Below are 13,205 nucleotides of genomic sequence, written 5' to 3'. Positions count from 1 at the left end.
TATATGTTTGAATCTAAAAAAACAGAACATTTTGGTATATTGTAAGATTTTCAAACAGCAGTGAACCAATGAGTGAGCTGTTTTCAGCGGTTAGGCTACACCAAGCGACCCCCCCCAAAAAAATGTGCTCTTTTAAATTAAATTAAACCTAAGGGACCGGTACGGCAGACAGTGTGATGAACTATCTTAATAGAAACTCAAATGACAGTTGTTTTCTACAGATGATGAGCATCCTATAACATTGGCCATTTTATCTAGTATTTTTACTGCTTGATGTGGGTACGAGTATTTTTTTTACTGAGCTTTACCCCATGAAGTCATCTGTCCTTCCTGTGTGGTAGTTATTGGAGTTTACTGTGCCATTCCATTCTGGCTTTCTTTAACCTCACTGTTCCGTCTATGCAAAAAATACCTAGTTTAGCCTTTGTACATACTATTTTGTATTAGTAATATGTATTGAAATAAAGTGATTAGAATCAATGATGAATGGGGATTTTTTTTGTTGATTTTCCAGCATAGGGTAATACTGTATTTTTTCTTCATCAGTAGAAAGAAAAACTAGAAAACCCCTATAGTAGTCTTCTCATGTAGTCCTCCTGACGTTTTCACTCCATTCCTGGCATCCACAGCAATTCGGCCTCGCATCCCAGCACCTCAATGTCGATCATAGAATGGATGTTTTCCACTTGTTTTACCAGTGTTTTTCAGCTTACACATTCAGCTATCTCTTTGACCAAATGGTTGAAAAAGCACACCTCAGTCTCAGTGCTCTAACTTCCTTCCATCCTGCACTGGAAGGCTATCTTGAACCACTCAAGGTAAGAAACTCTTTCTCTATCAGGCTTCAGCCATAATGCTGAAGGACTCGATCACATCAATTAGTTGATTTAGCTTTGTTTTAGATTTGGTTAATTAAGAAATGTTGGCCTCCTGAGTGGCGCAGAGGTCTATGGCAGTGCATCGCAGTGCTGAAGGTGTTACTACAGACCTGGGTTCAATCCCATGCTGTGTCACAGTTGGCTGTGACTGGGAGACCCATGAGGCGGTGCACAGTTGGCCCAGTGTTGTCTGGGTTAGGGGATGGCTCTAGTGACTCCTGTGGTGGGCCGGGCGCATGCATGTTGACTTTGGTTGTCAGTTGTACATTGTTTCCTCCAACACATTGGTGTGGCTGGGTTAAGTGGGCAGTGTGGCTTGGCAGGGCTGTGTTTTGGTGGACACATGGCTCTCAACCTTCACCTCTCCTGAGTCTGTACGGGAGTTGCAGTGACGGGACAAGACTGTAACTACAAATGGGGGATAAAAGTACAAAAAAGAAAGTTTGCCAAATAACCACATCTCACAAAACTGTTTTAGACTAAACTGACTTTATGACCAAAACTATCTTCTTTTATACTCTAATAAAGCCTAGATTCAATCAGATCAAGCATTATCTGGCGATAGCAGACAGAAGCACAGCAGATGTATAAGCTGTGATGGAGATGGAACTGCGTTGTAGCTGTCAAATCTGTGAGCAGCTGCTCTTGCGATCTTGTGATCAATGTCACGAAGCCACACCACCCCACTCACGTTAGAAGTTCAGACTGAGAAAGTGTATGGCAGGCTATATAGACATTATACGCTCAAAATTAAAAAGCATTCAACAAAAAAAAGCATTCAACAAAATAATGAGGGTTTCTATCATCATAATAGAGGTGTAGATTCCATCTCACATTCCTATGTTCCATCAAGGCTGCATGGAATTTCTCCTAATGCAACTTCATGCACAAAAACTTGTGAATTACACATGGGGAGATGTCATTCAGATAAAAACAGCAGGCAGACGCTCCCTTTGGATAATTCACAACTGTAATATTTAGACATTCACATCAACCATATCTAAATTAAACTTGTTGTGTGTGAAAAATACTTTCTCATTTCAATGGTTGTTCATGAATTTTGCAACCTTAATTAATACTCCAAACTTGCCAGAAGTCTCAGGGGTTGTGTTAAAATCTAAACAAAATTGATCATTGTGCTGAGAAATTTTGATTATCCAAAATGTGCAGTACAATAGTTTCATGAAAAGTTTTACAGTACATGCCCAAAATTACAAGTTTGTTGTACTGTAGATGCTAAGCCTATACAGATATAGGATCTTAATTTGAGCCAGTTTGCTACAGCAGGAAACTAATCCTGCAGCAACAGGAAATATGAATTTTTATGTGAATTATAATTAATTTACATTTCTGTAGGGGTTGATGCATTTCTCAAAAGGCTAAATCAAGTCTGACATTTCAATGTGGAAATTACAAACTTCAGAAGTGTTTTTGAACCTCAAATGTTTTAAACATTTTACATTTTCTACATTGCAGGAAAGTCCCCCTCAACAGGGTGATCAAATTAAGATCCTACATCTGTAGGTTAGTTGGCCTGTATTGTATTTGTTCAATGTAGAGCTTGTTTTTCTAGTAAGTCTTGAACACCAAAGTTTATGGGATATGTGGGACTGGCCAAAAGCCAGTGAAAATGCAGAGCGTCAAATTCAAATAAATTACTCTAAAAATCAAACTTTCATGAAATCACACATGTAACATACCAAATTAAAATCCAGCTACATGTTTTTTCGGTGCTATTATCTGTGAAAATTGATGGGAAATTATGTAAATATATCACTAGCCACTTTAAACAATGCTACAGATTAAAAATCTCATATGCATACGTTTTGTACTCTATATCATCGACTGCATCCTTATGTAATACATGTATCAAGCCACTTTAACTATGCCACTATTATCTGTATATACTGGGTATCTTGCACCTGCTCTGTAAACAAAGACATAAAATAAGACATATTTCAACCCTGCAGGTGCTAGAAGCACAAATTTCGCTACACTCGCATTAAATAAAACTAAAATAAATCATGCCTTACAAAGAGAAAAACATTTGACAGGTGCTTAAAACTTTTGCCTTACCATTGACACTCTTTTTTTGCACTCCAATATGTCCCATAAACATCACAAATGGTCCTTTTGTTCGATTACTTCCGTCGATTATATATCCAAAATGTCCATTTATTTGGCGCGTTTGATCCAGAAAAACACAGGTTCCAACTTGCGCAACGTGACTACAAAATATCTCAAAAGTTACCTGTAATCTTTGCCAAAACATATCAAACTACTTTTGTAATACACCTTTAGGTATTTTTTAAAATAAATAATCGATAAAACATGCAGACAAAGGAGTCCAAAAAGCTACCGCTAAACTTTGTCCAAACAAGTCTAACAACGTTTCTATTTCATCCTCAGGTACTCTAAAATGTAAATAAACTATAATATTTAATACGGAAAGTAGTATGAAAATTAGTAAGATCGCGCCCTCTCCCTCACGCGCCGAAAGACTGATATTGTTCCGGTGCTCTTCTCACCAAAACTCCAAATTCTGGCTTGTTTTTCAAAAACCAAGCCTGCAATCTTGAATAAAGACTGGTGACATCTAGTGGAAGCCATAGGAATTGCAATCTGGGAGACAGATTTACATAGAAACAATGGGTTTCCATAATAAGAGCCTTGGTTTACTTTGGATTCTCGCCTGCCATATCAATTCTGTTGTAGCCTCAGACATTATTTTAACAGTTTTAGAATCTTTACTTTGGGCATGTCTGTCAGGAAGAAATTCAGGAAACTAGACACTATCCCAGAAAGGTTTTAATAAGGAATTTAAAATTATTTATACTTTTACTTTTTGTACTTAAGTGTATTTTAACGATTACATTTACTTTTGATACTTAAGTACATTTTAAGCCAAATACTTTTAGGCTTTTACTCAAGTAGTATTTTACTGGGAAGTCTTTCACTTTTACTTGAGTCATTTTCTATTAAGGTACCTTAACTTTTACTCAAGTATGATAATTGGGTAATTTTTCCACCACTGTGCAGGAGCAACTCCCAATCTGGAATATATTGAAACTGGGTTTCTGTATAGCACTTTGTGGCATCTGCTGATGTAAAAACGGGCTTTATAAATACATTTGATCAATTGATTGATTTATTGATTGAATGTGTGTTATTGAACCGTCCAGGCCAGGGGACCAGTTGCAGCCGAACATCACTGGGCTAGTTGTGTGTGTGTGTGTGTGTGTACCTGAGACAGGCTCCAGACTGCAGTATTGCAGCCTAATCCTTCAGCCCTTTGTTCCTGTCTTGTCCCCCTGGCCTGGCTCAGACTCTCCCCTTTCAAAGCCTGAAAACATATCTGGACTAGAGAGTCTCCCAATACAATTGTCATGTTTCAGTCAGCCAACCAACCTAAGAGCAGCAATTACAGTATTGATTAGAAGACCCAGGAGCTCCAATCAAGCTGTGTTGCTGTGTTACAGATGTATTGTCTGGATGTGGTATAGGGAAAAGAACACTGTTGCTAGGTCTCGCTCTCCAACCAAGAAGGTCATGACAGCAACTCTTTTCAGACTATGATTCTATAAAGGAAAGACAACACAACAAATCATTTTAACTCCCTCATGCGTCCTTGGTGTGCATAAGCAACACAGTTTCTCTTCGAAAACACACTATACCATGTATTTTATTCAAGAGTGATCAAGTTTAATATTTAACAAAACAAGCAGACTGGATAGAAAATGGTCAAATATGCACCAAATGTGTTACAATTGATGTATTCAACCATGACTCACTCAAAGCCACAGGAAGTAGTTTGGGGGTGGGGATGCTGCGCCGAGGGGGTGGGGATGCTGCGCTGAGGGGGTGCATGCAATGCAAAAATAAACAATGCACGCAGTGAAAATTTATACTGTATATGTTTTCCAGTTTCTTGAAATACTTTGCAAATGCAACTTATTTCTTTGAGGACACTGAAATGGTCTATTCATTCCTCTTACATTTTAGTCAACACTCTTATTCAGAGCAACTTACAGTAGGGAGTACAAACATTTTCATATTGGTCCCCCGTGGGAATTGAACCCACAACCCTAGCATTGCAAGCATCACGCGCTACCATCTGAGCCACATCATGCCCACTTCATGACTGTGTTGGTGTGTGTGAACCATGATCGATCCTCAGTTATGTGGACACCGAGGACCTCTCGACCTACTCCACTACAGCCCCGTCAATGTGAATGGGGGTGTGCTGGGCCCAGAAACCCAGCCTAAAACACCAAACAGCAAGCAATGCAGGTGTAGATGGAAAAACTCCCGAAAGGCCAGAACCTAGGAAGAAACCTAGAGAGGAACCAGGCTATGAGGGGTGGCCAGTCCTCTTCTGGCTGTGCTGGGTGGAGATTATAACAGAACATGGCCAAGATGTTCAAACATTCATAGATGACCAGAACACAGTGGTGAAACAGGTCAGCACCTCAGGAGTAAATGTCAGTTGGCTTTTCATAGCCGATCATTCAGAGAATCTCAGGTGAGAGTTGAAAACAACAGGTCTGGGACAGGTAGCATGTCCGGTGAACAGGTCAGGGTTCCATAGCCGCAGACAGAACAGTTGAAACTGGAGCAGCAGCACAACCAGGTGGACTGGGGACAGCAAGTAGTCACAGGACATGTCATGGGTCATGGTCTAGGGAAAAGAAGAGAAGAAAGAGAAGAGAAAAGAGAAGAGAAAAAGAAAAGAGAAAGAAAAGAAAAGAAAAAGAGAAAAGAGAAAGAAGAAAGAGAAGAGAAGAGAAAAGAAAAGAAAAGAAAAGAAAGAAGAAAGAGAAAGAAAGAAGAAAAGAAAGAAAGAGAAGAAAGAAAGAAAGAGAAAGAAGAGAAGAGAAAGAAAGAGAAAAAAAAAGAAGAAAGAGAAGAGAAAAAGAAAAAGAAAAGAAAGAGAAAAAGAAAGAAAAGAAAAGAAAAGAAAAGAAAAGAAAGAAAAGAAAGAAAGAAAGAAAGAAAAGAAAGAAAGAAAGAAAGAAAGAAAGAAAGAAAGAAAGAAAGAAAGAAAGAAAGAAAGAAAGAAAGAAAAGAAAGAAAGAAAGAAAGAAAGAAAGAAAGAAAGAAAGAAAGAAAAGAAAGAAAGAAAGAAAGAAAGAAAGAAAGAAAGAAAGAAAGAAAGAAAGAAAGAAAGAAAGAAAGAAAGAAAGAATTAGAGAGAGCATAATTAAATTCACACAGGACACTGGATAAGACAGGAGAAATACTCCAGATATAACAGACTGAACATAGCACCCACAACACATAAACTATTGCAGCATAAATACTGGAGGCTGAGACAGGAGGGGTCGGAAGACACTGAGGCCCCGTCCGACGATACCCCCGAACAAGGCCAAACAAGCAGGATATAACTCCACCCACTTTGCAAAAGCACAGCCCCCACACCACTAGAGGGATATCTTCAACCACCAACTTACCATCCTGAGACAAGGCCTAGTATAGCCCACAAAGATCTCCCCAAGGCACAAACCAAAGGGGGGGCGCCAACCCGGACAGGAAGATCATGTCAGTGAATCAACCCACTCAAGTGACGCACCCCTCCTAGGGACGGCATGGAAGAGCACCAGTAAGCCAGTGACTCAGCCCCTGTAATAGAGTTTGAGGCAGAGAATCCCAGTGGGGAGAGGGACCTGGCCAGGAAGAGACAGCAGGGGCGGTTTGTTGCTCCTGTGCCTTTCTGTTCACCTTCACACTCCTGGACCAGACTACACTCAATCATAGGACCTACTGAAGAGAGTCTTCAATAAAGACTTAAAGGTCAAGACCGAGTCTGGGTCTCTCACATGGATAGGCAGACCATTCCATAAAAATTTAGCTCTATAGGAGAAAGCCCTGCCTCCAGCTGTTTGCTTAGAAATTCTAGGGACAGCAATGAGGCCTGCATCTTGTGGCCGTAGCGTACGTGTAGGTACGTACGGCAGGACCAAATCGGAAGGATAGGTAGGAGCATGTTTTTTTTCAAGCTTTCAGCGAGGGTTTAGGTAAAATACATTTTGCTAAAGGTAGGGCCATCCATTTACATTTTAGAGAAGTCCGATTTTCTCCACATAACCCTTATTATAAGTAAAGTTCACTCCCTTAGTGATGAGCTTGGAGGGCACTATGGTGTTGAACGCTGAGTTGAAGTCAATGAACAGTATTCTCAAATAGGTGTTTGTTATTTCCAGGTGGGAGAGCGCAGTGTGGAGTGGAGTGCAATAGAGATTGTATCATCTGTGGATCTGTGGTATGCGATTTGGAGTGGGTCCATTGTATCTGGGAAGATGATGTTGATTAGGGTGACCACATTTAAAATACCCAAGTGCTGGACAACAGGATGATTTTGCAGGACAATGTAACCTACATGAGAGCAATACAAATGTAAATGATGTCATAATTTATCAAAGTTTGTACCGACAGATATGGAATATTATTATAGAATAGGCTATGTGTACAATGCATCCTCCAATTGCAAAGTCTGCCTATTGTCTCAATACAATTGTATATTTTTTGGGGTATGGTGGTCTGCTTGAAACATGTAGGTATTACAGATTGGGTCAGGGACAGGTTGAAAATGTCAGTGAAGACACATGCCAGGTGGTCAGCGCATGCTCTGAGTACGTGTCCTTGTAATTTGTCTGGCACTGCAGCCTTGTGAATGTTAAACTCTTTAAAGGTCTTACATCTGCTACAGAGAGCGTTATCACAGTCGCCCGGAACAGCTGGTGCTCTCATGCATGGTTCAGTGTTGCTTGCCTTGAAGCTAGCATGAAGGTATTTTATTTGTTGTTGTTGGTGATATTATGAATGGGAATGGTGGAGTTATGTCACATGGGCAGTTAACAAAATATATGGAAATGTTAGCTCTATCCTAAATTACAACCAATTGATTGCAGCATTACCGCAAAAATGTAGGGGGCAAGTGCAAAGGGGAGATGTTAGGGAATTTGTTTATCTGCCCTTTATTAAATATCAAAATTGGCAAAAGAAAATAATCTGATTTTTTAAAAATTATTTTCATTTGTTGAACAAAATTTTGACAGAAGCGCCAAAATAGTTGGGGAAGAGATTTTCGATGTGTCGATTCCATGGCACATGGTTTATGAACTGATACACAAAACAACGATTGATTAAAAACTTTGTTTTTCCATTTAAATTATTATACAAAATTATTGCAACCAACAGAATGTTATGTATATGGGGCATACAACCATCTCAACTCTGACTATATTTTGCCACCAAAGAGACTGAATCATTAGATCACTTATTCTGGTTTTGCCCCATGTACTGTATCTTGTTTCTGATCGCAGGTTCAGGAATGGCTGAACAATCACATTCAAACTAATCCTACAAAAAGCACTGTTGGGAGATTTGGAAAGCCATAGTCAATCAATCAACAATATAATAATGCTCTTTGGGCTCTATTCAAGTATATTGCATAAATTCAGCTTTACAGTGTGACTGAAATTTAAAGGCAATGTTCCCGCCTTAGTGGAGACTGCATTCATGGTAAACGCTGCAGATGTCAGCTCAATAGGAAATGACCTTAACATTTCCAGTGCGGTATTTTTTATTTATTTTACCTGTATTTAACTAGGCAAGTCAATTAAGAAGAAATTCTTATTTTCAATGACGGCCTAGGAACAGTGGGTTAATAGAGCCCTTAGTAAAATATGAATCTTAATTTACAACCTGTTGATACTATGCAATTAAAAAGGTTCAGAATGTATATGAAACATCAGAGCAAAATGTAAAAATATACAGCAAATGGAAATCATAAAAGGGTAATGGGATGGGCTAAGAGTAGCTGAGGGGATTAAAGGCTTATGATCTAGTGTATAATACATAGTTATGACTGAAGACACTATATATAAAACACTATGTATAATGTATACCGGATATGTTTTTACTACTATCTATCCAGATGTAATGTCTATCAAATAAATATATTTTTGCTATGTAATTACTGTCTGTAAAAAGTTATTTTTGATCACCGAAGATAAGGGATTTTAATTAGATTTATTCGGATCCCCATTAGCCGACGCCGATGGCGACAGCGAGTCTTACTGGGGTCCGACACAGAAACAACATTACAGACAAAATACTTTACAATTGACATACAATTAAAAACATTCATATGTAAGTGTGTGTGTGTGTGTGTGTGTGTACATCTATCACATACATGTCAGTTTATACACACAACAAGTAGATCACAAGGGGGAGAGGCGTTGTGCCGTGACGTGTTGCTTTATTTGTTTTTTGAAACCAGGTTTGCTGTTCACTTGCGCTACATAAGATGGAAGTGTGGTGGATAGCCCCCCCCTCTTTATTACTATTGTAAAGAGATCATATGCATATCTATGTCTTCTTCTCTTTCAGGTCATCTACTTGCTGATTGTTGCTATAGGGGTATATGCAAAGGTTAAAAAGCAACAGGTATGACCACTTTTTTTTCAGCATATTACAAACCATATTTGAATATATGAATCAATATCTGACTTTCTACAATAAACATAGAATTCCATGGTTTGCTTTCTTGTTTTCCAATATCATTGTGAAACTGTGAAATTAATCACTAGTGGTGGTGCCCAGAAATATGCCCCAGCTCCTAGTAGGTTGTGCTAGTGGGTCACACCACATGGTTTTCTGTGATCATCTCTTGAAGACACGGTCAGAGACACGTCATTCTGATTGTGGTGGTCGTGGTCATGTTCTTCATCACCTTCTGCGGCTGCAGCGGAGCCCTGCGAGAGAACGTTCACCTTCTGAAGGCAGTAAGACCAATCATTTTCTAATCTCATTTCAACCCACCTTCATACTATACAGTAGGAAGAAGTGCTCTAAAATTATGTTGAGCACAAATACTTTTTAGCCTTCCATTGGCAAAGGTCAGGACTAGGAACATTGTTATTGAGCAACTTCTCTCTGTACCTTCAGACCAAATACTTTCTCTGGGATACTCTTTATTGTCCATTCCTTACCTGTCCGTACCCACACTCAGCATGTGTCTGCTCTCTTCTCCAGTTCTCCTTCAGTCTGACTTTGGTCTTATTCACTCAGCTGGCCATAGCTGTCCTAGGCTTATTCTATTCAGACCAGGTACTGTTTCTACACTGCCTGGGGTCTGGTACTGCACCTACTGCCTGGTGCCTGTCTTGTTCCTACTCTCTACCTGTGCTATCCTCCACTTCTAAACAGGGCAGTTAAACAATGCTTGCATCATCCTCTCCACATCCGCTAAATTATTCAAAATATTCTGCCACTTCAAAGTGGAACCAAATGTTCCATTTCAACAAGATCCCTTAAAAGAAGTTTGCTGCTACTGACATTCTGGATGTGCACTGGCATGCTAGCATGAGGCATGTGCGAGACAGCAAGGGAGGGAGAGGGGTGGTAGGGGGAGATTCTCCAGGGTAAGCTCATTACCACTCTAAAAGCATATGGTATAAAACCAGTCATAGCACATTAGGACCCGATGCTTCCAGCCCATGGGCCCCTACGTGAAGCCTTCTCAACACCGGTCCCCTAGGGACCATTCCCATATTCAAACAATCCAATTTAGATGAACATAGTGCTTTACAAATGTACTTAAAGATCTTACTCATCTGAAACCCCCATCTACTCTATAACCCCACACCGGAGACGCTCTGGAGAAGTTTGTGAAAAAATCTATTGTGTACTATAGGGATGACCTGGATCTGCAGAACCTCATGGACTACATTCAGAGAGGGGTAGACCATTTCACACAAAATTCATTGCTGTTAGTGAGCATTTCTCCCTTGCCAATATAATCCATCCACCTGACAGATGTTGCATATAAAGAAGCTGATTAAACAGCATGATCATTACACAGGTGCACCTTTTGCAGGGGACAATAAAAGGCCCCTCTAAAATATGCAGATTTGTCACCAACACAATGCCACAGATGTCCCAAGTTGAGGGAGCTTGCAAATGGCATGCTTAATGCAGGAATGTCCAGAGCTGTTGCCAGATAATTGAATGTTAATTTCTCTACCATAAGCCACCTCCAACATTGTTTTAAAGAATTTGGCAGTACGTCCAACAGGCCTCACAACCGCAGACTACGTGTAACAACGTTAGCCCAGGACCTTCTTCACCTTATTCACCTGCGGGATCGTCTGACCAGCCACCGAGACAGTTGATGAAACTGTGGGTTTGCACAACAAAATAATTTCTGCACAAACTGTCAGAAACCATCTCAGGGAAGCTCATCTGTGTACTAGTCGTCTTTACCAGGGTCTTGATCTGACTGCAGTTCGGCATCGTAACTGACTTCAGTGGGGAAATGCTCACCTTCGATAGCCACCGGGACTCTGGAGAAACGTGATCTTCATGGATGTATCTCGGTTTCAACTGTACCAGGCAGATGGCAGACAGTGTGTATGGCGGTGTGGGCAAGCAGGGCGAGTCTGTGGATCAAGTCCAATCTGATGTTGATGAGGGCCCTAGCTCTGGTTCTCTCCTTGCCTCAGTTAACCATACACAAGTTGCTATCTGTAACCTAAAAACTATTTTTGGTTCCAGAAAGAATCCTTTTGGGTTCCATTCAAAACCTATTCCACAGAGGGTTCTACATATAACCCAAAAGTGTTTTTTACCTGGAGCCCCTTTGTTCTAAGAATGCACATACAGAGGTGGAGTGGGGAACACAGGATTCTCAGAGTGGATCTGCACACCACAAAATCATGCACAGGCAGATTTTAGATTCAAGCCAACACTTGGTTAAAGCTCAACTGAACTGTTACTAATGAAATGGGCTGCGCTCTATTTCATGCATCTGCTCTCTCACACTACTCTCTCCATCTTTCTCTTCTCTGATTTGGTCCTGGACATTTCCTACGAGAGGGAAGTGTGTAAATTACCCATGAGTCACGTCAAAACAATTACATTTCAATTCCAACAGCTTTGATGTGGAGTCGTTGTCATGAGAAGGAGTCACTCCCTCTTTTCTTTTCTTCTCTCTCCCCTTTATTCAGCATAGTACACATCACCCCATGTTCTGAACACTTGCACAATGTTAGAGAATGTTAGAGAAAACACAATGTGTTAATTTAAGTAATAAATATCAGTCTAGACTATGTTTCCATTGAGATGTTTGATGAAATGTGCAAAGCAGTATACTTTTATCCACTGAGCATCGTAAAGCCATTCAAGCTTTGACCTTCAGAAACTGTTCTCAGTGAGGTGTATTCAGCTTTAAGAGATTTCTTCCATATGTAACAGTGTGTGTTGGACTGAGTTAACACTCACGTTGCGTCAAAAATGGCACCCTATTCCATATACAGGGCCAGGGCCGGCACCAGGCATAAGCAGACACTTATGGCCCCAGGCTGCTATGGGGCCCCCCAACCCAGTAAATGTTTTTATTAACTCAGTCAGGGTCTCAACTTACTGTTGAGCGTTAGCATAGTAGAATACACAAGGTGCAAGTTAAACATTTGGTTGGCTATGAAAAGCCAACTGACATTTACTCCTGAGGTGCTGACCTGTTGCACGCTCGACAACCACTGTGATTATTATTATTTGACCCTGCTGGTCATCTATGAACATTTGAACATCTTGGCCATGTTCTGTTATAATCTCCACCCGGCACAGCCAGAAGAGGACTAGCCACCCCTCATAGCCTGGTTCCTCTCTAGGTTTCTTCCTAGGTTCTGGCCTTTCTAGGAGTTTTTCCTAGCCACCGTGCTTCTACACCTGCATTGCTTGCTGTTTAGAGTTTTAGGCTGGGTTTCTGTACAGCACTTTGAGATATCAGCTGATGTAAGAAGGGCTTCATAAATAAATTTGATTTCGGTGTGCAAAAGCAATTTTTCGCTTTTATATCAGTCACAGACAGTCACTCAATTAGCCATGTCAGTTGATAATTTTCAGATTAGTAAAGTAGTCTAGTCAGCTATCTAAACTTGTAGTAATCATGGCAGAATACCTATTGGGCATTTGCCCAGAGGCCTTGACCTCCAGGGGCCCCCATTGATTTTGTTAGTCACTCTCACTCAGATAGCATTAACATCGCATAGGTCATGCTAAATGTCTGAAAAAATGACTCTCTACCCCATGGCCAAATGTGTAGAACTGCAGAAAACCAAATCTCGACCAGCTCTAGCCCTCAAAAGGCTAGAGCTGGTCCAGCACAGGGCCCGTGGGGCTCTGGACGAAGGTCGTTCACTGTGTGTAGTGATTATGGTGCCATTCGGTACATAGCTAGTGTGTTCTGGTCAGATTGCAGGCATTGTTCTCTCCCAGATCCTCATATCTCAGATACAGGATGAGATCAGCTCAGTGTGAGAAGAG

Source organism: Oncorhynchus tshawytscha, linkage group LG19, assembly GCF_018296145.1.
Source record: "Oncorhynchus tshawytscha isolate Ot180627B linkage group LG19, Otsh_v2.0, whole genome shotgun sequence".
In the NCBI taxonomy this organism is placed as follows: Eukaryota; Metazoa; Chordata; class Actinopteri; order Salmoniformes; family Salmonidae; genus Oncorhynchus; species Oncorhynchus tshawytscha.
This window is presented reverse-complemented; position numbering follows the sequence as displayed.